This window comes from Moschus berezovskii, chromosome 24 (assembly GCF_049115385.1).
Source record: "Moschus berezovskii isolate FMDL1 chromosome 24, NW_MosBer_1.0, whole genome shotgun sequence".
Taxonomy (NCBI): Eukaryota; Metazoa; Chordata; class Mammalia; order Artiodactyla; family Moschidae; genus Moschus; species Moschus berezovskii.
In genome coordinates this window covers 38118926-38145720 of record NC_142483.1, presented here as the reverse complement: position 1 = coordinate 38145720, position 26795 = coordinate 38118926, and the positions used below count along the sequence as shown (strand labels likewise).

General features: G+C 44.5%; 1 long non-coding RNA gene across 3 annotated transcripts in view; it reads right to left on the bottom strand.

The window, feature by feature from the left end:
• Positions 1-26795, bottom strand: part of LOC148774034 (uncharacterized) — a 72647-nt gene that overhangs the window by 21140 nt on the left and 24712 nt on the right. Inside the window, exons 2-3 of one of the 3 annotated variants that reach the window (XR_016036154.1) lie at positions 15964-16121; positions 13560-13647 (exon numbers count right to left, since the gene is read on the bottom strand). This is a non-coding gene — a long non-coding RNA (uncharacterized LOC148774034). Of the gene's footprint in view, positions 1-13559; positions 13648-15458; positions 15550-15963; positions 16122-26795 lie in introns of those variants that run through there. The other 2 variants (XR_016036155.1, XR_016036156.1) reach the window with 2 other exon arrangements.

The following is a 26795-nucleotide window of genomic DNA, read 5'->3' as shown; positions in this document are numbered from 1 at the left end:
TCCTCTGTTGCCCCCTTGTTCTCCTGCCCTCAGTCTTTCCCACCATCAGGGTCTTTTCCAGTGAGCCAGCTCTTTGCATCAGGTGGCCAAAGTATTGGAGCTTCAGTTTCAGCCTCAGTCCTTCCAATGACTATCTAGGGTTGATTTCTTTTAGGACTGACTGGTTTGATCTCCTTGCTGTCCAAGGGACTCTCAGGAGTCTTCCCCAGCACCACAATTTGAAACCATCAATTCTTCGGACCCCAGCCTTCTTTATGGTCTAACTCCCCAACGGTCTAATTTCTCTCTCCCTCCTCCTACCCCGCCCCACCATTCCCAGTTAGTTTTCTATGTCTCTGAATCTGCTTCTATTTTGTAAATGAGTTCATTTGTGTCAATTTGATTTTTAGATTCAACCCGTAGGTGATATCATAGGCTTTTTGTCCTTCTTTGTCTGACTTCACTCCCTCACTGCGGTTATCACCATGCCATCTATGTTGCTGGAAAAGGCATGGTTTCATTCTTCTATATGGCTGAGTCACACTCCATTGTGTGTGTGTGTGTATGTATAAATATACCACATTTTCTCTTTCTGTTTGCCTACAAAAGCTTATTATCATTATTTACATGCAATATGCAGGTAGAGGAAATTGAGAACATGGCCATTCACTATCCTTGTATTTTTGACCCAGGTCACCTCAGCATTCACTTCCATCCCTGGGTAACTGAGTGTTTTGGGGCCATTGCTGTGCAGGGCATGCGTAGCAGGCTCTCAGTGGGTAACGGTTTGGAGAACGTGTGAATGAATGGCGTCTTGTTTGACTTCCAGTGTAGCCCGTGACTTGAAAGGAGGGGCACTTCTTATTGGTTATTGCTTCCCAAGCATCTGGAGTAATGCTTGTGCCTAGTAGTTGCTAAGTATTTTCGGGAAGAAAGAAACAGGAAGAACAGAAGGGAAAATAATAAATGTTCTTATCTAGATGCCTCAGTTAAAAGAAATGCTTGGTAAGTATGGGCAGTTCAACTTTTGACCTTATTTAAAGCCATTCAATGCTTATTTTTAATGAGAGAAGTCAAAAGAGAGTCTCATGATAGTGGTTACCAGTCTATCCATCCATCCGATGATGAACCCTGTGGTTATTTCCATGTCTTGGGAGGGTAAATAGGGCCACAGAGGGCATTGGGCGCGTGTGTAGTTTTGATCTATGGTTTCTCTCTACAGCCAGACTCAGGAATGAGATGGGTGGATTGTGTGATAGTTCTATTTTTAGTGTAATAAGGAACCTCCATACTGGCTGTTACCAGTTTACATTCCCAGAAACAGAAAAGGAGGGTCCCCTCTTCTCCATCCCTCTCCCACATTCACAGCTTGTAGGGTTTCTGAGGATGCCCCTTATGAGTGGTCTAGTGTAGTTTTCACTTGAGATTCATGAATAAACACAAATTAGGAGCATCTTTCCAAATGCTTTCCAAAAAAAGAGAAATTGAGAGAGAAACAGAGACTAAGAGCCTATCTGTTGAGGTTGTACTCTTGAAGATTCACCCAGGTTAAATTGCTTTTTGATTGCCCACCCTAGGAGACTGCTTGAGGGCAGGTGTCTCTAGAACTCCGGTTCCCTGTGAATTTGAAGCACCCTTCTGCAGAGGTTTTCAAGGTGTTGTTACAGAAAATGTCCACAAGGCGGCAGCACTGCTTTATGCCCCACTCAGGTTCCTCAGGTAACCAGAGTAAGTCCTGCTGCTGACTTGTAGCATAAAATGTAATGTGCCAGAGCTGGTGTCTAGTTTCTTCTTCCCCATTACTCTGCACCCCAAAGACAAATCCCAAGCCCTGGCCAAACTGGGATGCTGACGGTGCTATAGTGCTTAGCTGGGGCAACAAGGAGGAAGCAGACAGTGGGTGGGAACCTCAACACTGGGAGAGTAGGAGACCAGGTGACTTTTCAGAGCTTTTATCCCAGAGGGTCACCTTCTTCTGAGTGCCCGAGGATCAGTTGTCATCTATGAAGTACCACCTGCACCCAGAGATCGGGGCCCATCCACAGTGGCCTGGGTCCTCCAGGTCCAGGGACCCGTCCTTTGCTGGCGCACCCTCGCCAGTTCCCTAGCTCCACACCACTCCAGCCTTGGGACCCAGGGCTTCACATGCACCGGCATTGTGACAGCAGCCCAGGTCACCTACGCATTTGGGGAACATTGGGATTTATTTCCTTTTCCTTTCTTTTTAAATTTAATTTTTATTGTTATACTGGAATAGCATTGATTTTCACTATCCTCTTTGTTCTGGGTATATAGCTACCTGATTCAGTAATACATATACATTTATCAGTTCTTTTTATGCTTCTTTGTGCAGATGGCTTATTACAGATTGTTGAGTAGGATTCTATGTGCTGTACATTCTGTCCTCTTTGATTACGTATTGTGCGTATATACTGTGTATATGTTAATCCAAACCTTCTAAACTATTCCTCCCACCATCCCACATTGTCCTTTCTCTAAGAAAAAAAAAAAAAAAAAAGCTTTATTTTCTAAGTCTATGAGACTGTTTTTCTTTTGTCAATGAGTTCATTTATACTGATTTGATTTACAGCTTCTATGCATATGATACCATAAATCTTATGTCTTGACCTGTCTGACTTCATGAACTTACTGTGATCCCCACCAGGTGCATCCATGTTGCTGGAAAAGGCATGATTCATCACTTTCTTGGGCTGAGTCATACTCCATTGTGTATGTAGATAATCACCTCTTCTTTATCCAGCAATCTAATGATGCACAGTTTGGTTGCTTCTGTGTCTTGGCTAGCATAAACCTTGGTGCAGAGAACATTGAGGTGCATGTGTCTTTTCAAATTACGGATTCTATCTGCAATGAGGTTTATGAGTGAGATGACGAGATCATGTGGTAGCTCTATTTTCAGTGTTTTAAGTGGCACCCATGCTGTGCTCCATCACGGCTGTGAGCAATTTCATTACCCAGGTCTCCCGCATTGTAGGCAGATGCTTTACCATCTGAGTCACCAGGGAGGTCCTAAACAGTGCAGAAGGGTTCCCATTTCTCCATGCCCTGTCCTGCATGTAGGGCATCGAGGCTTTTTGAGGATGGCCATTCTGACTGGTGTGAGGTGAATCCTGGTTGTAGTGTTAGTTTTAATTTGCAGTTCTTGAATAATTAGCGATGTGGAGTATCCTTTCATGTGCTTTCCAAAAAAGACTGAGAAACGGAGAGATACTTAGAAACAGTGCGTTTTCAACTACTTTGAGATTGTTTTTTTCCAAGATCCACCCTGGTTTAAACTGCTTTTCCACTGCCTACTCCAGGACATCGCTGGAGGGCAGATGTCCTTTACAGCCCCTCAGTTCAGTTCAGTTCAGTTCAGTCGCTCATTCGTGTCCGACTCTTTGCGACCCCATGGACTGCAGCACGCCAGGCCTCCCTGTCCATCACCAACTCCCGGAGCCCCTCAGGTCTTGCCATTTGAAGTGCCCCTAGGCCGTGGATTTCAACTTGTAGTTACAGGGAATGTCCACAAAGAGGCAGCACTGCTTCATGCCCTGGTTCCTTTGGCGACCGGAGCCCTAGCTTACGTCCTGATCCTGGGTTGTAGACTAGATGGAATATGCCAGAGGAGCTCATTACTTTATACCCATTACACTAAAGTCGACAGACAAATTCCAAGTCCTAGCCAAACTGGGATTTTGACGGTGCTCTTGTACTTACTTGGAGTGACATGGAGAAAGGAGAGAACAGGTGGGAACCTCACCTCTGGGAGAGTAGGAGACCAGGTGACTTCTCAGAGCTTTTATCCCAGAGGGTCCACCTTCTTTTTGGTGCCCAAGGATTGCTTGTCATCTATGTGGTGCCACGTGGATCTAGAGATTGGGGCCCATCCACAGTCACCCGGGCCCTCCAGGTCCAGGGACCCGTCCTTTGCTGGCACACCCTCACCAGTTCCCCAGCTCCACACCACTCCAGCCTTGGGACCCAGGGCTTCACATGCACCAGCAATGTGACAGCAGCTCAGGTCATCTACGCGTGCGGGGAATCCTGTTGAAATTTCTTTCCTCACTTTTTAAAATTAAGTTTTGTTGAATTCTGGAATAGCAATGATTTTCACTGTCCTCTTTGTTTGGGGATACAGCCACCTGATTCTGTTATACATGCACATTTATCTAGCTTTCTTTTGATTATTTTTCTGGGTTGCTTATTACAGTCTATTGAGTATAGAGCTCCAAATGCTATGCTGTTGGTCCTCGTTGACTCTGTACTGTGTGTATATACTGTGTCAATCCAAATCTCATAAACTATTCCCCCCACTGTCTCACCTTGTCCTTTTGTAAAAGCGAGTTTGTTTTCTATTTCTGGGGGTCTGTTTCTGTTTTGAATGAATGAATTCAAAAGGAATTCATTTATACAAATTTGATTTATAAATTCTACTCATAAGTGATAGCATAGGTTATATGTCTTTGTCTATCTGACCTTATGCTCTTATCCTTGCCAGATGCATTCATGTTGCTGCAAAAGGCATTATTTCATTCATTTTTATGGCTGAGTCATATTCCATTGTGTGTATAGATATACCACATCTTGTTTATCCGTTGATCTGACGATGTACATTTTGGTTGCTTCCATGTCTTGGCTCATGTAAACCGTGGTGCAGTGAACGTTGGGATCCATGTGTCTTTCAAACTGTAGTTTCTCTCTGCATGCATGTTTGAGATGAGATGACTGGATCATGTGGTAGTTCCATTTCTAGTGTTTTAAGGAGCCGCCTTGGTTTTGTTTATGGTGCATGTGTGCATGCCGTGTCTCCAGTTGTGTCCGACTCTTTGCCATGCATGGGCTGTAGCCTGCCAGACTCCTCTTTCCATGGATTCTTATCGCTGGAGGGCAGGTGTCCTTTACAACCCCTCAGGTCTTGTGAATTTGAAGTGCCCCTACGTGGTAGACTTCCCTTGGAACTTGGCTGGTAAAGAATCCGGCTGCAATGCAGGAGACCTGGGTTCTCTCCGCGAGTTGGGAAGATTCCCTGGAGAAGGGAATACCCACCCCAGTATTCTGGCCTGGAGAATTCCACAGACTGTGTAGCCCATGGGGTCGCAAAGAGTCGGGCACGACTGAGTGACTTTCACTAGGCGGTGGTTTACAAGTTGTAGTTAAAGGAAATGTCCACAAGGTGGCAGCACTGCTTCATGCCCCGCTCCAGTTCCTTCAGCAACCAGAGCCCCAGAGTTAACTCCTGTTGCTGGGTTGTAGGATAGATGGAATATGCCAGAGCCAGGCTCATTACTTCTCCCCCTTACACTGCATCTGGCAAACAAAACCCAAACCCTAGCCAAAGTGGGTTGCAGATGATCCTCTTGTACTTAGGTGGGGGACAACGAGGGGTCCAATGTGGACCCCATCTCTGGAAGAAGTTGAGACCCGGTGACTTTTCAGAACTTTTTTAGCCCAGTGGCTCCATTGTCTCTTGAGTGTCCTAGGATTGGTTGACATTTATGAGGTACCACCTGGACTTGGAGACTGGGGTCCCATCCAGAATGGACCAGGTACTCCAGTTTCAAGGGGGCAGTCATTTGCTGGCACACCCTCACATTTTGCCTAGCTCTATAGTACTCCAGCCTTCAGACCCAGGCCAGACAGGCTCCAGAAAGGTGACAGCAGCCCAGGTCACCCAGGCCTGAGGGGATTACCACTAGCAGTTCTTTTCTTTTTTTTAATTTATATCATTTATATCATTGATTTTCACTGTCTTCTTTTTTGGGTGTATGGCCACCTGATTCAGTTATTTTGATACACACACACACACATATATACATACACACAGAAGCACACACATACATATACATGTATATATATATATACACACAGACACACACACACACACACACACACACTTATTCTGATTCTTTTCCCTGATAGGTTATTACAGAGCATTGAGTAGGACTCCCGGTACTATACTGTAGGTCGTGATTAATTATCTCTTGTGTACGTACTGTGAATATACTAATCCAAACCTCCTAAATTATTCCTCTCACCTCCCCAAGCTTCCCTGTTGGTTGAAACAAGTTTTTTTTTTAAGTCTGTGCATCTGTTTCTGTTTTGTAAATGAGCTCATTTATACTTATTTGATTTATAGATTCTGCCCATAAGTAATATAGTGATATGTCTTTGTGCGATTCCATGCACTTAGTATGATCATTGCCAGGTCCTTCCATGTTGCTGGAAATGACTTTATTTCATTCTTTTTCATGACTGAGTCATATATATATTTCCTTTATCCAATAATGGGCATTTTTGTTGCTTCCATGGCATGACTAGAGTAAATACTGCTGCGATGAGAGTTGCTGTGCATGTTTCTATTTTAATTAGTGTTTCTGTTTTCTTCAGATAAGTACCCAGAACTGGAATTTTTTAGATTGTATGGTGTTTTTGTTTTTAATTTTTTTGGAACATCATTACCGTTTTCCATATTGGCTGCACCAATTTGAAGTCCCACCAACCGTGCAGAAATATTTTCTTTGCTTCCTGGGTCTTGTCTTTTAATAGCCATGACAGCGAGTCTGTGAGGTGTGAGGCCCATCTTATCGTCGTTTTTCTTGCATTTCCCAGTGAGGATCAGACGCCTTTAGGCAGAAACTCCGTCTTTGACATCTTTGTTACACCCATACCACACACAGTGCAGGTATGTTCAGTTCAGTCCCGTAGCTCAGTCAGGTCTAACTCTTTGTGACCCCATGGACTGCACCATGCCAGGCCTCCCTGTCCATCACCAACTCCCGGAGTTTACTCAAACTATGTCCATTGAGTCAGTGATGCCATCCAACCATCTCATCCTCTGTCGTCCCCTTATCCTCCCACCTTCAATCTTTCCCAGCATCAGGGTCTTTTCCAGTGAGTCAGCTCTTTGCATTAGGTGGCCAAAGTATTGGAGTTTCAGCCTCAGTATCAATCCTTCCAATGAATATTCAGGACTGATTGCCTTTAGGATGGACTGGTTGGATCTCCATGCTGTCCAAGGGACTCTCAAGAGTCTTCTCCAACACCACAGTTCAAAAGCGTCAATTCTTTGGTGCTCAGCTTTCTTCACAGTCCAACTCTCACAACCATACATGACCACTGGATAAAACATAGCTTTGAATAGGCGGACCTTTGTTGGCAAAGTAATGTCTCTGCTTTTTAATATGCTGTCTAGGTTGGCCATAGCTTTTCTCCCAAGGAGCAAGCGCCTTTTAATTTCATGGCTGCAATCACCATCTGCAGTGATTTTGGAGCCCCAAAAAATAAAGTCTGACACTGTTTCTGTTGTTTCCCCATCTGTTTGCCATGAAATGATGGGACCGGATGCTGTGGTCTTAGTTTTTTTGAAAGCTGAGTTTTAAGCCAACTTTTTCCACTCTCCTCTTTCACTTTCATCAAGAGGTTCTTTATTTCCTCTTCTCTTTCTGCCATAAGGGTGGTGTCATCTGCATATCTGAGGTTATTGCTATTTCTCCCAGCAATCTTGATTGCAGCTTTTGCTTCATCCAGCCCGGCATTTCTCATGATGTACACTGCATATAAGTTAAATAAGCAGTGTGACAATATACAGGCTTGACATACTCATTCCCCAATTTGGAACCAGTCTGTTGTTTCATGTCCAATTCTAACTGTTGTTTCTTGACCTGCATACAGATTTCTCAGGAAGCAGGTCAGGTGGTCTGGTATTCCCATCTCTTTCAGAATTTTCCAGTTTGTTGTGATCCACACAGTCAGAGGCATTGACGTAGTCAATAAAGCAGACGTAGATGTTTTTCTGGAACTCTCTTGCTTTTTTGATGATCCAACGGATGTGGCAATTTGATCTCTGGTTCCTCTGACTTTTCTAAAACCAGCTTGAACATCTGGAAGTTCACGGTTCATGTACTGTTGAAGCCTGGCTTGGAGAATTTTGAGCATTACTTTACTAGCTTGTGAGATGAGTGCAATTGTGCAGTAGTTTGAGCATTCTTTGGCATTGCCTTTCTTTGGGATTAGAATGAAAACTGACCTTTTCCAGTGGTAACTTAGGTTGAAATTAGTTTGTTAATACTCAAGTGTTTTGGGCTTCCCTGGTAGCTCAGTTGGTAAAAAGTATGCCTGCAGTACAGGAGACCTGGGTTCAATCCCTGGGTCAGGAAGATCCCCTGGAGAAGGAAATGGCAACCCACTCCAGTATTCTTGTCTGGAGAATCCTATGGACAGAGCAGCCTGGTGGCCTACAGTCCATAGAGTCACAAGAGTCGGACATGACATAGTATAGTGACTAAACCATCACCAGTGGTTAATGGTAATAACATCTTTACATTTACCTGTTGATCAAATGTTTTTCTTCGTTGGAGAAATGTGTATTTAGATACTCTGCCTATTTTAAAGTCAGACTCTTTGGTTTTTTGTTTTTCATTTTGTTAACTGAGTTGCATAAGTTATTTCTATATCAGAGGTTAACTTCTTATTGGTGTAAAGTTAACAGATGTCTCCTCCTGTGCAGTAGGTTGACTTTTCGTTTGTTGATGGTTTTCTTTGTTGTGCAAATGCTCTGTAGTTTCGTGTGTTTATTTTAGCTTTTGTTGTCATTGCCCTTTTTAGAAAACTTTTTTTTATTTTTGACTGGACCGGGGCTCCCTTGCTGCAGGCGGGCTTTCTGTAGTTGAGATATGGGTACGGGCTTCACCTTGTTGCAATGTGAGGGCTTCTCACTGAAGTGGCTTCCCTTGTTGCAGAGCGTGGGCTTTAGGCTTACAGACTTCAGGAGTCTTGGTGCACAGGCTTAGCTGCTTCATGGCATGTGAGATCTTCCTGGATCAGGGGTTGAACTCGCCCCCTGCATTGGCTGGCAGATTTTTATCCACTGTGCCACCAGCAAAGTCCTGCCATTGCCTTTGGATTCCGATCTAAGGCTGGTCAGAGAGCTTTCTGTCCGCTTTTTGTTCCAGAAGTGTCACAGTTTCAGGTTTTCCATTCACATGTTTAATCCATCTTGACTTAGTTGTTTTGTACAGTGTAAGACAGGGGTTCACTTTCATTCTTAGGCATGTGGCTGTTCCGTTTTCTCAGTACCGCTTATTGAATAAACTGTCTTTCCCCACATATATTCTTGCCTGTTTGGCTTGCTGAGAGTAGGCTAATGCCTCTTTTCTCTTCCTCAGTTCAAACAGTTCAGTTCAGTCACTCAATCATGTGACTCTTTGGAACCCCATGGACTGCAGCATGCCAGGCCTCCCCGTCCATCACCAGTTCCCAGAGCTTGCTCAAACTCATGTCCATTGAGTCGGTGATGCCATCCAAACATCTTATCCTCTGTTGTTCCCTTTTCCTCCTGCCTTCAATCTTTCCCAGCATCAGGGTCTTTTCCAGTGAGTCAGGTTTTCATATCAGGTGGCCAAAGTATTGGAGTTTCAGCTTCAGCATCAGTCCTTCCAGTAAATATTCAGGACTGATTTCTTGAAGAGATTTCTAGTCTTTCCCATTCTATTGTTTTCCTCTATTTCTTTGCATTGATCACTGAGGCCAGCTTTCTTATCTCTCCCTGCTATTCTTTGGAACTCTGCATTCAAATGAGTATATCTTTCCTTTTCTCCTTTGCCTTTAGCTTCTTCTTTCTCAGCTATTATATTTTTTTCTCTTCTTAAGTAAAGAAATTTCTAAAATGTGTGAAACTGTTGATAGCAGGTCCCAATTCCCAAGAGACAGTGTGGTCATTTATTTAACATTCTGCTTTGGGAGCTACTGTGAGGAACTTAGCAGCCAAGACCCTAATCAAAGCTCTAGTGGAATATTTTTAAATGCAGTCAGTAACCATCCAGGTAATGGCCGTACAAGAGAGGTAAAAGCTCTTTGGCATGTTTATATCTGACCTCATCTGTTAACCTTGAGGAAAGGTAATGAAACTTACACTCGAGAGATTATATTATCTACTTCAAGAGAAATCTGCTTAATGAATAAGTAATAAGCACATTTTTAAAGAAAATGAAATTCCTGGGGACTCTTCTGAAAAAGTTTAAAATCCCAATTTGAGAATGCGCTTACCATTTAACTATGTACATGATAATTAGTTCACATTTTCTGGGCCAGAAAGTTTTGTTATTACTAAGTAATGCACTAGGGAAAAAACCACTACCAAAAGGTCTGCTGTGACCAACACTGATTTAATATGTATTTCTGGGATCCTGTTGCAACTAGCTGTATTAAAATACCATGCAATACCATCAAACAGTATAACGACACTTGGAAGGAGGGTGAAATAGAGATGAAACAGCTGTGATAAAAATTACCTTTATCTTGAGTGATCTGTACAATTAAGAAAGGTACAGGAGATGGTTCGCCGTGATGAGGGAGAATAATTTGTGTTGTTTGCCTAGTTACAGGCTGTAAGACAAAGGTTAAATGAGAGAGCTTATTAATGCTTTGTTCAACCCTTTTCAGACTCTTCCCCACTCCTAACCATTACTGTCTAAGGAAATCTGAAACTCCTTCTGGCATCCAGGGTCCTTCACCATCTGGCTTTTGCGTCTGTGTTTTAAACAGATTTCCTTCTACTCCACTCGGAAGGTAGTAGACCGAGGGGTATGGGTCTGGGTTTAATTTCTGATTCTAGAAATTAGAATTTGTCCATGGGGCTTTGATGGAGATTATTCCTTTTCTGTTAGCCTCAGTCTCTCTCTGTAAAGGGGCTCATTCCTCTTAGGCTTAAATGAAGATTAAATGAAATAGTCTGTGTCGTGGACTTAACGTCGTGTTTGACATAAGGTAGGCATACCGGAAATGTTAGCTATTAGACAAAGATAAATCTACATCCTCTCTGGCCGCTAGCGGTGACCTCCCTTCCAGCTCAAAGGCTCTTCTCACCCCGTCTCCTCACGTCCAAATCCTTCCATCACATGCCTTTGCAGAAAGCTTCCTGACTCCCCTTTGACTCTCCTGCTCCCTCTCCTGTTCCCTGGGAGACACACACTCAGCAGTGGACCGCACACTCCGTGAGCACAGCGAGCAGTCCCTGGTCATCTTCATCACAGCCCCAGTGCCCGTGCCAGGGCCCAATGAATGTTAGGGACACTGCAATGAGAGAGGCAGAGAGAGAAAAAGGTGACGTGAGGGGAGAAGGGTGGGAGTCAGAGAGAGGAGGCCATGTGAGGATACAGATACAGACAAAAGAAGCCCCCGCCCCACCCCAGAGGGTGCGAGAGGAAGGGCTGAGTTGGGGAGAGGGAAAAGTGGATCAGAGGAACGTGACCACGGTTTTCCCTCTGTGGTGGCTGCTGCCAGCCAGTAAATGGCTCCTCCAGCTCTTCCGTGGGCTTGCTGCTAGCATAAAGCTGCTCTGTGTTAACAGGATCCCTGTGTGGTCATCAGAGAACGTGCAATAGGCGCTCTGTGTGCGGGGACATATAATGGACTCTCTGATGAAGCTGCCGCGTAGACCCCTTGCTCTTTCTGTACACAGCTCCGATGGAATCCCAGAATGTGTGCAAACTAGGGCCACTGGAGTTACACAGTTGTTCTGGATGGTGGGGGGACAGAGTTAGTCTCTCTGAGGCCTGTGGGCTCCAGAATGAGGACTTCCCCATCACCCCTGGGTGCAGCCAGCCTCAGCGTCCCTGGTGGTAATTCTTACCACAATGCCTGCTCACAGATCCGGGTCTACCCTCACCTACGTGCTACAGTTGCTTTGCCTGTTGCCTCAACCAGGTAGACACGGGGGATTTCTGTCTATTTTCGGCCATCCATTTAGAATTTAATCATCCTCTTCCTGGTGTGTCTCCGCCTGAGATTTTCATTACTTGTGGCCAGAGAGGTCTTGCTAGGGAAGGTGGAGGCCGGATGTCACTGGGGACAGGAGGGCGGCACTCTTGGGTTCTCCTCCCTGAAGGCCAGCTGTTCGGAGCTCAGGGCCAGTCTGGCCAGCTTCAGAGACGTGCTCATGACATGTGGTGTCGAGGGCTTCGAAAGGGGCCTTGCTCCCAAACTCTCCCACGTCGGCCTCTGTTATTTCAAGGACCGTGAAGATAGCATCCGAATACCTCGAGATCACAGAAATGGTTTGATGCCCTACTGTGTGCTCATTCTCACACTGTACACTTTACAGGTATTATGCGCTTTAAGTTAATCTCTCAATCAGTTGTATTCATTTATATATTCATGACATTTACCAAGCACATATGATGTTTTGAAATATGGAGATAAAACATTTAACAAAGCAGTCTCTGCTCTTTCTGAAAGCTTACTGAAATAAACTAATAAATATATGTCAGGTGGTTACCTGTGCTCTGATGAAGATGAACAAAGCCCAGACAGGGAGAGGGAAAGTCTGTTGTTTTACATGAAGGTATCCGGGAAGGCCTGCAGGATGAGGTCATTCTTAAGCAAAGGTTGGAAGGAAGGAAGGACTAAACATGCTGGAAAGAGTGATGCAAGCCCAGGGGCTGGAAGTGCAAAGGCCCTGAGGCAGAAGCCTGCTGAGTGTTCCCCAGGATCAGCATGGAGGGAGGCGTGCTCAGAGCGGACTGCGGGAGGAAGCAGCAGGATGCAGGCAGGAAGGGAGGGAGCAGCCTGGCCACGTGTGATGTGTCGGGGCTAGAAGTTTGCATTTCCCTGAGTGAGGCGAGGGCCACTGAGCAGGAGAGTGCCGTGAGGTGAGTTGTGTTTCACAAGATTCACTCCTCCTGTTGTGTCACAAACCACAGGAGAGAAAGTGGAGGAGGCCAGGGTCTGAAGAGCTGATGGCTTGGACTCTGGTGGTCAGAGTGGCGAGAAGTGGTTGAGGTCTCAGAATGGTTGTCAATGCAGTGAATGTGGAACATGTATAATAAGAAAGAAAGAAAAGCCAAGAAACTCTCCAGAGCTTTCAACCCAAGTAGCTGGACCAATGGAGCGGAAATGGGAAAGGCTGAGAAAGGGACAGGTTAGCCTGCATTTCTGAGCTAGAGATGGCTGCCCCATTTTACAGATGGGGAAACTGAGGCATGAAGTTGCCCAAGATCATATAACTAGAAAAGTACGGAGTGGATTTGACCCTAACCTTATTTGATTCTCTCAACTCAAATTCCACAAGGCAGATATACATTACACAATATGTATCCTGTGATACTATGTATTATATAATAAATTACATAGCCTAGGATTCTCTTAGTTACAAGTGGCAGGAATTCTAGAGTAGCTGAGGCAAAAATACAGAGTAAAGCAGAGGGTGGTCGGCTCTGCCGATTGGTGTGGTGGGTGACTCGTAGAACCAAAGGATGCGCTGTGGAGCCTGGGGTCTCAGGACCTGCACTGGGGATTCTGAGTCAGTAGGGTGACTTGATGCACCTGGCATCCCCTTCCTGCCTTCTTCTTTTGAGGGTTGAACCTAGCATCTTCCATGACTGCGCAACTGAACTGAACCTTTGACGGGCCTCGTCCACAGGGTGTCAGACATGGATGTTAGCAGTTATAGCTGTAGATTACAGACAGAATGTAACTTCTGTCCCCCAACATTTATATACCAATCAAAGGTATAACATTTATGTTATTATTCAAAATAATTATTCCCCCATCCCTCTAAGAGAATTGTACCTCCCTGACCATTGCCATGTGACTTACCAGCCCTCCCATGGGACAGGCATGCATCCCACCTAATTGGCTTTGGTTCTGTCATCTGACGTGCTTTGGTCACTGAGATGAAAGTAAACAGTGTGTGTCAGATACCAACGTAAACTTTATAGCTTCAGGAGGCACCATGGGTTTCTGCCAGCCCTCTTGCTTTTCTCCTCTATCATTAGATCAGGCGTACCTCAAGGACTCATCCATTGACCTGGGTCCAAGAATGAAAAGATACGAAGAGCCCCAAACCCAGCATTAATCTTCTGAGGTGTAATGTGAACGAAAAGATGTTTGCTGCTGTGAGGCACCACACAGCTATGGAGGATGTCTGTTATCAAAGCACAGCTGCAGGAGGGGCCACAGAGCCTCTCTTTGGTCCCGTTTATGTCACGGGCCCTCCCTTGGACCGATTGATGTGCTAGGGGAGTGGGGCACCATGTCACTAAAGGCACCCAGGCTGCACTGTGGTGCATTCCCCACAGCTTCGTGGGTCTGCCGATCAGACTTCCCCTCTAGAAGCTGTGAAGAGATACCCCACGACCAAGGTAAGAGAAACCCAAATAAGATGGAAGGTATTGCAAAAGGGCATCAGAGGGCAGACACACTGAAATCATAATCACAGAAAACTAGTCAATCTATTCACATGGACCATAGCCTTGTCTAACTCAATGAAACTAAGCCATGCTGTGTGGGGCCAGTCAAGACGGGTGGGTCATGGTGGAGAGGTCTGACAGAATATGGTCTACTGGGGAAGGGAATGGCAAACCACTTCAGTATACTTGCCTTGAGAACCCCATGAACAGTATCAAAAGGCAAAATGATAGGATACTGAATGAGGAATTCCCCAGGTCAGTAGGTGCCCAGTATGCTACTAGAGATATGAGATGGCTGGATGGCATCACCAACTTGATGGACATGAGTTTGAGTGAACTCCGGGAGTTGGTGATGGACAGGGAAGCCTGGCGTGCTGTGATTCATGGGGTCACAAGGAGTTGGACACGACTGAGCGACTGAACTGAACTGAACTAGTCATACAAATGCCAGTGTGCATCCATAGGGCGGTCCTCCATCAGAGAACTCAGCGGTCCAGACTCCCTTCTTCTTGTAACCCTTGATCTATATATCTGGCCTTCAAGGTCTTGAGTCACAGGAAGAAAGCTGAATGTTTATAAAGAGTGTCTTTAAGGGCCATCATTGGAAATGTCAATATGATTTTCATTCATATCCCACCAAGTAGCAGGAGCCCACCTAATTGCAGAGCAGGCTGGAAATTACAGTTTTCCCAGTGCCCACAAGGAAGGAAACAGAATTGAATTGGGTTAGCTTGTGGCACAGTTTCTGTCATAGAACTGTGTTTGCCCATTCTAAGGGCAAAGACCTCTGTGGTCTTTATCACCAAAGGAGAACAGGAAAAGTGAGAATTCCTGAACAGTGGTAACCACTGTCCCCTCTGTGAGATAACACTGTGGCTGGCCACTCAGTGCAGTGACTTAGAAACCAGGGACCAGCTGTGGTCCTGTACCTTTAACTTACAAAGACTAACAGTGGACCCTCTATCCATGAGTCTACTCTTATTATACATATACATATATATATATATATATATATATGACATCAAAATTAACTTTAAATATGATTATTTGGGAGCTTCTTTGAAAGTTTGACAAAAGTCAAGGACACTGAAATTGCCCAGATGCAAGAAAGATTTAATGGGTTCAACATCCTTCAAAGCTTATATGCTTCAGGCCACAATCCTTGAGAATGCTCTATCAGGCCCCGTCCAACTTTGACAGTTTATGATTCAGTTGGACAGATCTGAGGGGGGAGAGCGAAGGAAGAACAGGAGAGCTGCTGGGCAGTGGAGAGGAGACCTCACCTAGAGCCAACGTGCTCGGCAGACCTGCGCAGGGGCTGTCACCCTCCTCTTTCCATCTGCGATAAAACTTAACCCACAGACAGTTTTATCATGTCCTGCTGGAAGTGATCAAAAATATATATATCAGACAGATTTATTTTCACACATTTTCAGTGAGTTGACAGCCTCTTATCCTGAGCTGAGATATGGGTTCGGCGATATCCTCTCGTTTGCAGCGCAGCCCACTTTGCGCATCTGAATGACGAATGGCCGATCTACAGGTTGGTAAATAAGCAAACAGCCATCAGCCATGCCCTATCCACGATTGTTAGCATGAATCAGTTTTACATGATGTGTCATATATCTCAGAGCAGAGCAAAGAGCCTCGCTGGAAGGCAGAGATGCGAGGCCATCTTGAGTACACCACTAACTTCTCTGGGTATTTTGGCACTTGTACTGTCTGCTTCTTGTCTATAAGAAATATGGGTCTCTGTCCCTTTCATTAACATTGTGTTCTTAAGACATAGACATACCTTGTACCGCCACAGGACTGGAGTGCTGGGGAAAGGGAGGCCGCTAGTCTCCTGTTCTGTGGCCATAGCTGAGGTCCTTGCCTTAGAATAACCATCCTGTAAAAGTCCAAGGTGGAGTTTGTGACAAAGACTGGATGGGGCAATTTGAAGATAAACTCCTAGAATTAAAAAAAAAGAAAAAAGTTTAAAGGGCCATTCCTAAGTGTGACATCTTAACAACTGAGAGTTTGTTCATCCCCTCACTCAGAAGACAGGAGAGCATTGTTCTGTAATGACAGAGATCCCCTTTCCAAGCTCCAGAGTCCTATTCAAGTTGGGGAGATAAGACACATATCAGAGTCATCTAGTTAACAAGGAGTTTCTAAAGCCTGCACAAGAGACCCACGGTCAGCATTCTGCATAAGGCCCCATGGAATGGTGTGGGCCACGTTGAGGACCCAGGTGTCTTGCTCAATAAGCCCAACAGAGCCAGCATTTCTAGTTGGTAGGACAGATCATCAGTTCTTTGAGTAAAGTGAGGAGTTTACTTCCCACGAAGAGGAAAATCGAATCAGATTCGGTGATCCTCAGTGCTGTCTCTGCCTTGGGAACTACATCTGGTCTAGCCTAGACCATGAGCCCTGCTCTGTAGTCAAGTTTCCTATATGAGCCTCTTGGTAGACTGTATGGGACCAGTGTTCAAAAATACATGCTTGTCAAACTTACGGTTGCCAGAAGGGAAGGATGAAGGGAAAGGATAGTCAGAGAGTTTGGGGCGGACATGCACACACTGTTACACTGAAAATGGGTAAGCGACAGGGCCTTCCTGTACAGCACAGGGAACTCTGCCCAGTGTTATGTGGCAGCCTGGATGAGTGGGGAGTTTGGGGGAGAATGGACACATGCGTATGTATGGCTGAGTCCCTTTGCTGTCCACCTGAAATTGTCACGACACTGTTAATCAGCTATACCCCCATGTAAAGTAAAAAGTTAAAAAATACATGTTTGTATTACTGCACATACTGAAAGCAAATGTACAGGGACTGGGACCCAATGGTTATTCTTACCTCCTATCTTGGGCTCCTTCCAGGGCATATTACCATTAAATGGGATGACATGTAAAATAATCTACTGTATGTAAATTTAAAACACATCATTTATCATTCTTTTATCATCATTTGCTTAGTGCCTTTTTTTTTTTTTAGTTAACTTTTTAAAAAATTTTACTTTTTGCATGTAAATATATTTCAAGTTAGTGTGTGGAAACAAAGATAAGGACAATCAAATGCTACTGGTCATTTAAGCCAAAGGAGTGGTTACTTCCAGGTGACATTGAGATTGACGTCATGGAGGAGGTGGAGTTTGAACTTATTGCAAGGGATGGTGAGATTTAAATATTTAGAGGTTGGCAGTATGACATTCCAGCTAGAGTATATGATCAGAAAAAAGGCCTAGAGGCTGTTGTGCTTGCGTGTGTATCACAGAGGCAGCCATAGAGAGTGATAGAAAATAATTTGGAGCAGAAAACTGCAAGCCTTGAATGCCAGGTTTAGGGTTTTGAGGAGGATATGGGGGTCAGGAAGTTTTTCAAGTGAAAATAACATCATTTGACTAATGGTGGCAGAGCATTAAAGCATTAGAAGTGGAAAGTTTGGAGGTTTGAAGGAATGCTTAGTAGACAGGCATCAGTCCAGAGGTGTCAGCCTGAACTAGTCAGGATGTAGGAGGAGCAGGTGAAGAGGAGAACATAACATCTGAGGGCCAGCTCTATGGTTTTAGCAGTTACCTTCATAAAGGGATGAGGAGAGAATGAAGAATTAGAGATGGAGCTTCCTCTCTCTGTGTGTGTGTGTGTGTGTGTGTGTGTGTGTGTGTGTGTGTATCTCCCCAACTAGACAGTGTGGTGTCCTGGAGGAAAAGGACTCTGTGTTCACATCAGAATCTCAAGTATCCAGCATAGTCCTTTGTACAAAGTAGAAGTTCAATAAATGATTGCTGAATTTCACCTTGGTCCCCTCCCTAACATTTTTGCTATCTATTCTCAGAAACTCTGCCCCCTAGAGGGTGGAGAGTCCCTCTGATAAAGCAGACCTGGGACTTTCTGGGTCAGACTGTCATAGAAAGTCCTCTTAGGTTTAGACAGAGAATGGAATCAGCCATTGGGACTGGACTGGAAAACGGACTCTCCGTGTGGGTAATTGCTAGAAGGATATCTACCCTTTCTGTGGCTTTGTTGATTATTGCTTTTAAGTGATTTGGAATAATAGGAAACTCAGAAACAGTCCATTAGTGCAGTGCTTCTTACATCATAGAACTCCTCACCGCCCTTGCTAGACCTTCGGGCTCCTTGCTTGAAGATTTCCAGTATTAAGAGGTCAGTCGGAGAAGACTCTTGAGAGTCCCTTGGACTGCAAGGAGATCCAACCAGTCCATTCTAAAGGAGATCAATCCTGGGTGTTCATTGGAAGGACTGATGCTAAAGCTGAAACTGCAATACTTTGGCCACCTCATGCGACGAGTTGACTCACTGGAAAAGACACTGATGCTGGGAAGGATTGGGGACAGGAGGAGAAGGGGACAACAGAGAATGAGATGGCTGGATGGCATCACCGACTCGATGGACATGAGTTTGAGTGAACTCCAGGAGTTGGTGATGGACAGGGAGGCCTGGTGTGCTGTGATTCATGGGGTCGCAAAGAGTCAGACACAACTGAGCAACTGAACTGAACTGAACTGAACCCTGACGTTATCAAAAGATTCTGTATTTGTTTCCAAGTTCTAGAACTTTTAGCTTTCTACTCCATGGTTTTTATGTCACAGCTATGGACTCCTGTGTCCATGTACACACCAGCCTGCCCACTGCCATTTTTCTTATGGATCTGAACCCTTTCAGGACTTCAGTTCAGTTCAGTTCAGTCGCTCAGTCGTGTCCGACTCTCCACGACCCCATGAATTACAGCACGCCAGGCCTCCCTGTCCATCACCAACTCCTGGAGTACACTCAAACTCATGTCCACAGAGTTGGTGATGCCATCCAGCCATCTCATTCTCCGTCGTCCCCTTCTCCTCCCGCCCCCAACCGTTCCCAGCATCAGAGTCTTTTCCAGTGAGTCAACTCGTCGCATGAGGTGACCAAAGTATTGCAGTTTCAGCTTCAGCATTAGTCCTTCCAGTGAACATCCAGGATTGATCTCCTTTAGAATGGACTGGTTGGATCTCCTTGCAGTATAAGGGACTCTCAAGAGTCTTCTCCAACACCACAGTTCAAAAGCATCGATTCTTCGGTGATCAGCTTTCTTCACAGTCCAACTCTCACATCCATACATGACCACGGGAAAAACCATTGCCTTGACTAGACGGACCTTGGTTGGCAAAGTAATGTCTCTGCTTTTTAATATACTATCAAGGTTGGTCATAACTTTCCTTCCAAGGAGCAAGCGTCTTTTAATTTCATGGCTGCAATCAGCATCTGCAGTGATTTTGGAGCCCAAAAAAATAAAGTCTGACACTGTTTCCACTGTTTTTCCATCTATTTCCCATGAAGTAATGGGACCAGATGCCATGATCTTTGTTTTCTTATGGTTTCCTAAAATTAATGTAGAAGACTATTTAGAAGGATCTAGGAGTTCCAATGGAACAGAAATCATGCTGCATTCAAATTCAGGTGCAGTTGAGGAGGAAAAACTTTCACAAATATTTTTAAGCTGAAATGCTGTGTTTGCAGTAGTTTTCCTCAATTACCACAGCATCCTACGTAGCAGAAAGGATGTGGGCAGAGATTCTGACTAGGGGCCTCATCTCATTGTTGGGTTTTCTTTGAATAATAATATCAGATGAACTCACCTCCTTCTGATTTGACAATCCAAATTTTGCTTATTATTGGAGTTATCAGGGAGAGAAGGAGATAAATACTATAGAAAATAGCAGAGATGCTCTAAAGGATTTAGTTGAAGCAACAGGAAGGGAAAACACATCACAGAAGCCACTCTGTGAATGTACATCAATTCATGAAAAGCCACTTACGGTCCTTTTGCCTTGAGAAACATCACAGGTCTTTGGCAGACAATAGGTTGAAGGGAACATGATTTTTTCCACTATCTCATAGCAATAATCTGTACCCACCAGCCCTATCATTTTTCCTTCTAGAGAAAGCCAGCTGCTGCTTCCACATTACAGCTGTCACTTCTGCATTAAGTCTTTTCTTCATGTAGATCATTGTGTATGCAGTTGTTCCCAGCAACCAGCTACTTGGGATATAAAGATGACCAAAACCCAACCTCTGCCTTAGAAAGTTCACTTTCTCCAAATTGTCAGGGTTTCCAAACCCTCCTTCCCTACCTTTCCAAGAGTCTCTTGTACACACTCTGTACCTGCCTGCTGTGTCACTTCAGCTATGTCCAACTCTTTGTGATCCTGTGAACTTGTAGCCCGCCAGGCTCCTCTGTCCATGAGATTCTCCAGGCAAGAATACTGGAGTGGGTTGCCATGCCCTTCCCCAGGGTATCTTCCCAACCCAGAGATTGAAACCAACTCTCTTATGTCTCCTGAATTGGCAGGCAGTTCTTTACAACTCTACTCTATGGCTTATCATTATTCTAGGAAACATGGCATTCGGGATCAAAACCAGCTGTATTTATCTGGACCGAGCAGTTAGGAAGGTAGTGGGATAGTAACCTTCTGTGTGTGTTAAATAGCCTACGTTTGTTAATGAAACCTAAGAACTTGCCAGCTCATGATGAGCACATGGTTAACTGGAGGTCTCTGGTCCAGAGATCTGTCATGCATTTGCACAACCTGCTTCTTTGAACTTTAGTAAAAAGCTATTTGTATATATATATATGTGTGTGTGCATTCCCATCAGATTTATCCTAATGGTCTGGAGTCTTGATCTGTGGTTTCTTTTTTTTTCCCTTTTATTGTCGTTTCCTTATTTTTGGCTGTGCTGGTTCTTTGTTGCTGCATGGTTTTGTCTCTAGCTGTGGTGAGCAGGGGTTGTTCTCTAGTTGTGACATGTGGGCTTCTCATTGCAGTGGCTTCTTTTGTTGTGAAGCACAGGCTCTAGGGCATATGGATTTCAGTAGTGGTGGCATGGTGGGCTCAGTAGTTGCAGCTCCTGGGACATGTGGCTTAGGGGCTTAGTTGCCCTGTGGCACGTGGGATCTTCCTGGAGCAGGGATCGAACCCATGTGTCCTGCACTAGCAAGCAGATTCTTTACTACTGAGCCACCAGGGAAGCCCTTAATTTGTGGTTTCTTAGCTTCAAAATTCTTTTTTAGATCCCGACTCCAGGTTTCTTTCTAAGCAGAGAGTAACCCTGTAGTCTACCAAAGGTGAACTTAGGCACTGCCATTCCCAAACCCCTCGCCATGGAGTGGTCTAGAAAAGGAAACAAGAAGAGTTAAGGTTCAACACTGAAAAAATTACCTGCAGCAGTCTCTGCCTTCATAGGGAAAAATAAATAGAGCTCTGTATGAAGACTTTGAACCTTCCCATTCAGACTGTTTTAAAGACATAAATCTAAACTCATCCATAAAACGCTGAATGGTTTTCTTAATATCTGGCACACCAGCTCTCAGGCTCACTCCCCCATGCCTGCGTGTGAACATCACATCGTCTGGAAGGAAATGGTGTTTCCATGAGCTCTTTCAGGGAATTTAGTGCTCCAGAAGGAGCTGTATTTTTCAGGGGCTCTCAAACTCACCCCTGAGGTACCATAAAAGATTAAGCTTGCCTCATTCATGGGAAGTAGATTTTTGAAAATCCTGATTTATTTCAAAGTTAGGTAGTAAAGCATTCTGATCGACCCCATGTGGGTAAGAGAAACAAAGAGGATAGAAAGCATGACACAGAAAACATTTTCTGAAAACTGTTTCCTTTTCCCATCAAGATGCATTTCAACAATATGCAAATTAGGTGGTACCATTGTGCGATAATTATGTTTTCTTAATGTTTCCACAACAGCCCTGCTTTTGCCAGACTTCAATATTGTGGCAGCATAATGGTCACTTTGGAAGGGATGAACACCCATTATATCTGGCTAAGGAAGACCTTAGAAAATCAAATTCAGATAATGCAAAGAATATACTTTCCATTGCTAATTTGTTTCACAGTTATCTTAGCAAGGGTAAAAATAGTGTTCTCTCCAGAAAAAAAAAAAAAGGATAAAATGCATATGAATTAGAAATACCCTGAAGTGCACATCCCTCAAATTTTAAACATATGCTTTAAAAGCTTCCCAGGACCATCAGACACACAGGCTGGGTTGATCCCAATACAGCTGATTCATCAACGTGCAAGCCACTGGAAGAAAGTTCTGGGTAGTTAATAACCACTGTTTTTTGTTAAGTCAGTTTGCAAAATGCGCTAGATTAAACGGTTATCCAAGTTTTATTCCTATAGAAACACTCTGATATGGTAATATTGAAGAGTTATCATCCAAAGCCAGATAAAAGCATTTCCAATCTATGTGGAAATGGAACCCTGTTTTCACAGAGACTCAAGAGAACTTGGGCTACCCCAGTACCCGTTGTTAAACTAGACTTGTAGTCCAGTTGACTGAAGGCCAAACTAGAAATAAAATCTCAGATCCCCAGTTTCTCAGAACAGCTCTCTACCCCCTCTTATTCGTTCACTGTCTGCTTGTTTGGCAGAAGCTCATCTGATATTGACACATTTATAAATGCTTACTTTTTATAAGATTCTAGAATTTTTCTACAGGTAGCAATAGATCAGTAATATCCTAGTTTATTCTTACTCCTTGGAAGGAAACTTATGACCAACCTAGACAGCATATTAAAAAGCAGAGACATTACTTTGCCAACAAAGGTCTGTCTAGTCAAAGCTATGGTTTTTCCGGTAGTTGTGTATGGATGTGAGAGTTGGGCTATAAAGAGAGCTAAGTACCAAAGAACTGATGCTTTTGAACTGTGGTGTTGGAGAAGACTCTTGAGGGTCCTTTGGACACCAGTCTATCCTAAAGGAGATCAGTCCTGAATATTCATTGGAAGGATTGATGTTGAAGCTGAAACTCTAATACTTTGGCCACCTGATGTGAAGAGCTGACTCATTGGAAAAGACCCTGATGCTGGGAAAGATTGAGGGCGGGAGGAGTAGGGGACAACAGAGGAAGAGATGGTTGGATGACATCACCGACTCAATGGACATGAGTTTGGATAAACTCCAGGAGTTGGTGATGGACAGGGAGTCCTGGTGTGCTGAGGTTCATGGGGTCACAAAGAGCTGGACATGACTGAGTGACTGAAATGAACTGATGCTTTTCATATCCTAAATGAATTTAATAGTTTAAAACATGCATATCTGCCCCTGCTGCTGTTGCTAAGTCACTTCAGTCGTGTCCGACTCTGTGTGACCCCATAGACGGAAGCCCACCAGGCTCCCCCGTCCCTGGGATTCTCCAGGCAAGAACACTGGAGTGGGTTGCCATTTCCTTCTCCAATGTGTGAAAGTGAAAAGTGAAAGTGAAGTCGCTCAGTCGTGTCCAACCCTTAGCGACCCCACGGACTGCAGCCTACCAGGCTCCTCCATCCATGGGATTTGCTAGGCAAGAGTACTGGAGTGGCTTGCCATTGCCTTCTCCATATCTGCCCCTAGGTAATTGTTTAAATAGATGCAACCCTTTATAGCAGGGGTCTCAGACCTCACTGCCTCCAAGGCCAGGGAAGGAATGGATGCATGGGCAACAGCTCAGCTTTACCTGACTACTGCTTTGTGAAAATCTGAGCACTCTGTTACTAGTTTTGATTTTTTTTTTAAGGAAAAAGCCAAACATGGACCTTTTTTATGTGAAACTCATTAATGTGAAATTAATGTAATTGTAGCAAGTGGCTCAAAAAAAAAAAAGAAAATGTTGGCCAACACAATACATCTACAGGTAGAATTTGGCCTATTTTTGGCTGCCAGTTTTCCATCTCTGCTTTACATTTTGTAATTAGTCCAGTTCTCTCCCTTGAGGGGAGAGAGTTCTCTCCCTGTGGGAACAGAACAGTGGGAGAGAGACTCTGGGGGTTGGTAGGGGACACAGGCAGACAGTGAACAGGTTGGAGCTGTTACCAGCTTCTGTCCCCATAGTGACCAAGCGACACAAAAGCCAGAGACAGACGGCCAGATGGCCAGAGGTAGAGAGGAAGCAGACAGGTTGAATCCTGGGCTACTCCTTTATCTCTTTGTCTGCTTTCAGCTTTCTAAATGTATTTCAGCAGGGTTTATTTTTTAGAGCAGTTTTAGGTTCACAGTGGAATGGAGTGGAAAGTGCCGAGATCTCCTTCAGCCAGTCCCCACACAGCCTTCCCCACTGCCAACACTGCGAACCAAAGCAGCGGGTTTGTTTCAGCCAGCTCACCCGCACTGACTCATCATCAGCCCGTGGTTTACCTTAGTCAGTCTTGGTGTGGGTGTGTTCATTGTATGGGTTCAGACGCTTGTATGACATTTTCCCTCTGTGCTTTGCCCTTCATCACTCCCTCCCCAGCCCCTGGCAAGCGCTGATCTGTTTCCCTTCTCCATACTTCTACTTTCTCAAATGCTTGGACTCAGACAGTGTGTTGCCGTCTCAGATGGGCTTCTTTAGCTTAGTAATAAGGATTGGACTTTCCTGTGTGTCTTCACATGGCTTGACTGCTTATTTTTTAGTGCTGAATAACATTCCATGGCCTGGGTAAACCAGTATTTATCTATTCGCCTACCAAAGGACATCTTGGTTCCTTCCAGGGTTGGCAGTTATGAAGAAAGATGTTATTATACACATCTGCTGCAGGTTTTTGTGTGGACATGGATTTTCTGCTGCTTTGACTAAATAACAAGGAATGAGACTGCTGGATTGTAGTTATGTGCAGTTTTGTAAGAAATCACCGAAAGGTACCATTTTGCACTTGCACCATCAGTGAATGGAGTTCCTGTTGCTCCACAGCTCTTGTCTTTCTTTTAATACCCGATATAATGTATTGTTCTCAGCCTACGGATGGACATGCACTCACCGAGTGACTTGGTACATGACGTTGCTGCTTCGGGAGCCGGGTCTCGAAACACCTGAAGGAGGAGAGCCCTTCTTTGTGCCTCGTGGGTTTGGTGCATTGTGAAAGGTGGACGTCACCTGGCAAAGCAGCGTTTCACCAGGGGCTGGCCAAGGCACCAGGCCCTCACAAGCTCTCTCCCCCCGTTCTTTTTCTAAATTTTATTTATTTGTGTCTGTGCTGGGTCTTCGCTGCTGCACACAGACTTTCTTTTCTACTTGCAGCGGGTGGTGGCTGCTCCCTCATGGTGCTGTGTCGGCTTTTCTCTGTGGTAGCTTCTCTTGCTGCGGAGTGTGGACTCTGTGGTGCGAAGGTTTCAGTAGCTACAGCGTGTGGACTAAGTTGCTCCTGGTGTTGGGATCTTCCCAGACCAGGATTTGAACCCTTGTACCCTGCATTGGCAGATGGATTCTTAATCACTGGACCACCAGCAACATCCTCTCCCTACATTTTCATTGGGAGAAATCCATTTCCTCACTACTATTCCCGGAGGAAGTTGGGCAGCATAGATTGTTAAAGATTTTGCCCTCAGGATTTTAAAAATTGCCCAGCCTTTAGTCTAAGAGCTGGTAAATTGAGCTGAGTAGAGATATGGATAAAATTAGGAAGCCGATGGTAGCACACTTCGTCTTTTAACTTCTGTAATCATTTTCTTCCATAGCTGGGCTGAATACCATGCAGGCAGAAGACAACCTCATTGTCTCCCATTATATGTTCAGATTCACCACTTGGATGAAATCTTGGTGGAATCTTAGAACATTCAAGGGTCATGCTCAGCTAATTCTAAAATCTCCCTATGACTTTTAATTCTCAAAACAATCTCAAATGAAGGAATTAAAAGGTTCTTTCTGTTGTAAGAATCTAAAAGTCTAAACTGTTATCTGATAGTAAAGATTCTCAGAGCCTTGCTCAGTATTGCCTTGGCCTTTTAGTTTTGCTGAAGCTGGAGGAGATGGTGGGAGCCCGCTACTTTCCTTCTTGGTCTCCTGGTCCTCATCAGCTGGCTTACACTCCAGGCCAGGACCAGGGGTTGGCAAGCAGGCGAAAAGGGCTCAATCTCTGGGACTGATGCTGCCATGAGTTGGCATCGGACCCTCTGCACTTGGAGGATGTTTAAATCTCTTTCTCTTTGGCACATTTTTCCCCCAGTTGGTTCTTTTGTATGTTTCTTGGTGATTCTGCTCTAGGACCCTCCAGCAGCCCTGCAGGGATATTTCTCTTCATCTAGTAAGATTCCCTTCCTTCGGTTCTGGAATCAGATCACAGGAGTTTACATCACTAATAAATTACCCAGACCCCCGTGTCTCAGTTAATCTACCCTTGAAACAAGACAATAACAGAATCTACCTCATAGGGCTCTGAAAGTGATTCAATGAAGTTATTAATGTAAAGTGTTTAGAGGTTGTCCTGTGGTAAGATACAGTAATAAACATTATTGTTAATGTAATGTACTAATAATTTGAAGGCAATGTCTAGAAGATTATTACCAAGGGCACAAATTCAATGTCAAAGAGACTGGGAACTAGTTATGAGGAATTCTGGCATAGCAAAATAAGAAATAGGTTTTCAAGTCACGTGATGCAGTGGGAAAGTAGAGAGACGCCGGAGCCACTTTCAGGAGACCTAGACTTCAGTCCTAGATCTGGTATCAAATGCCGTGTGTTCTTGTAAATATATCAGAACCAGTCTGTTCTGCATCTCATGTCCCTCCCTGCATTTTGAATAAGAAACATGGTTTTCTGTTGATCTTTTCTTTTTGCTGCTTTGGTACCAGCCAAATTGTATAGTCTTCAATGTCTTCATCTTTAAACTGGAATCAGCAGC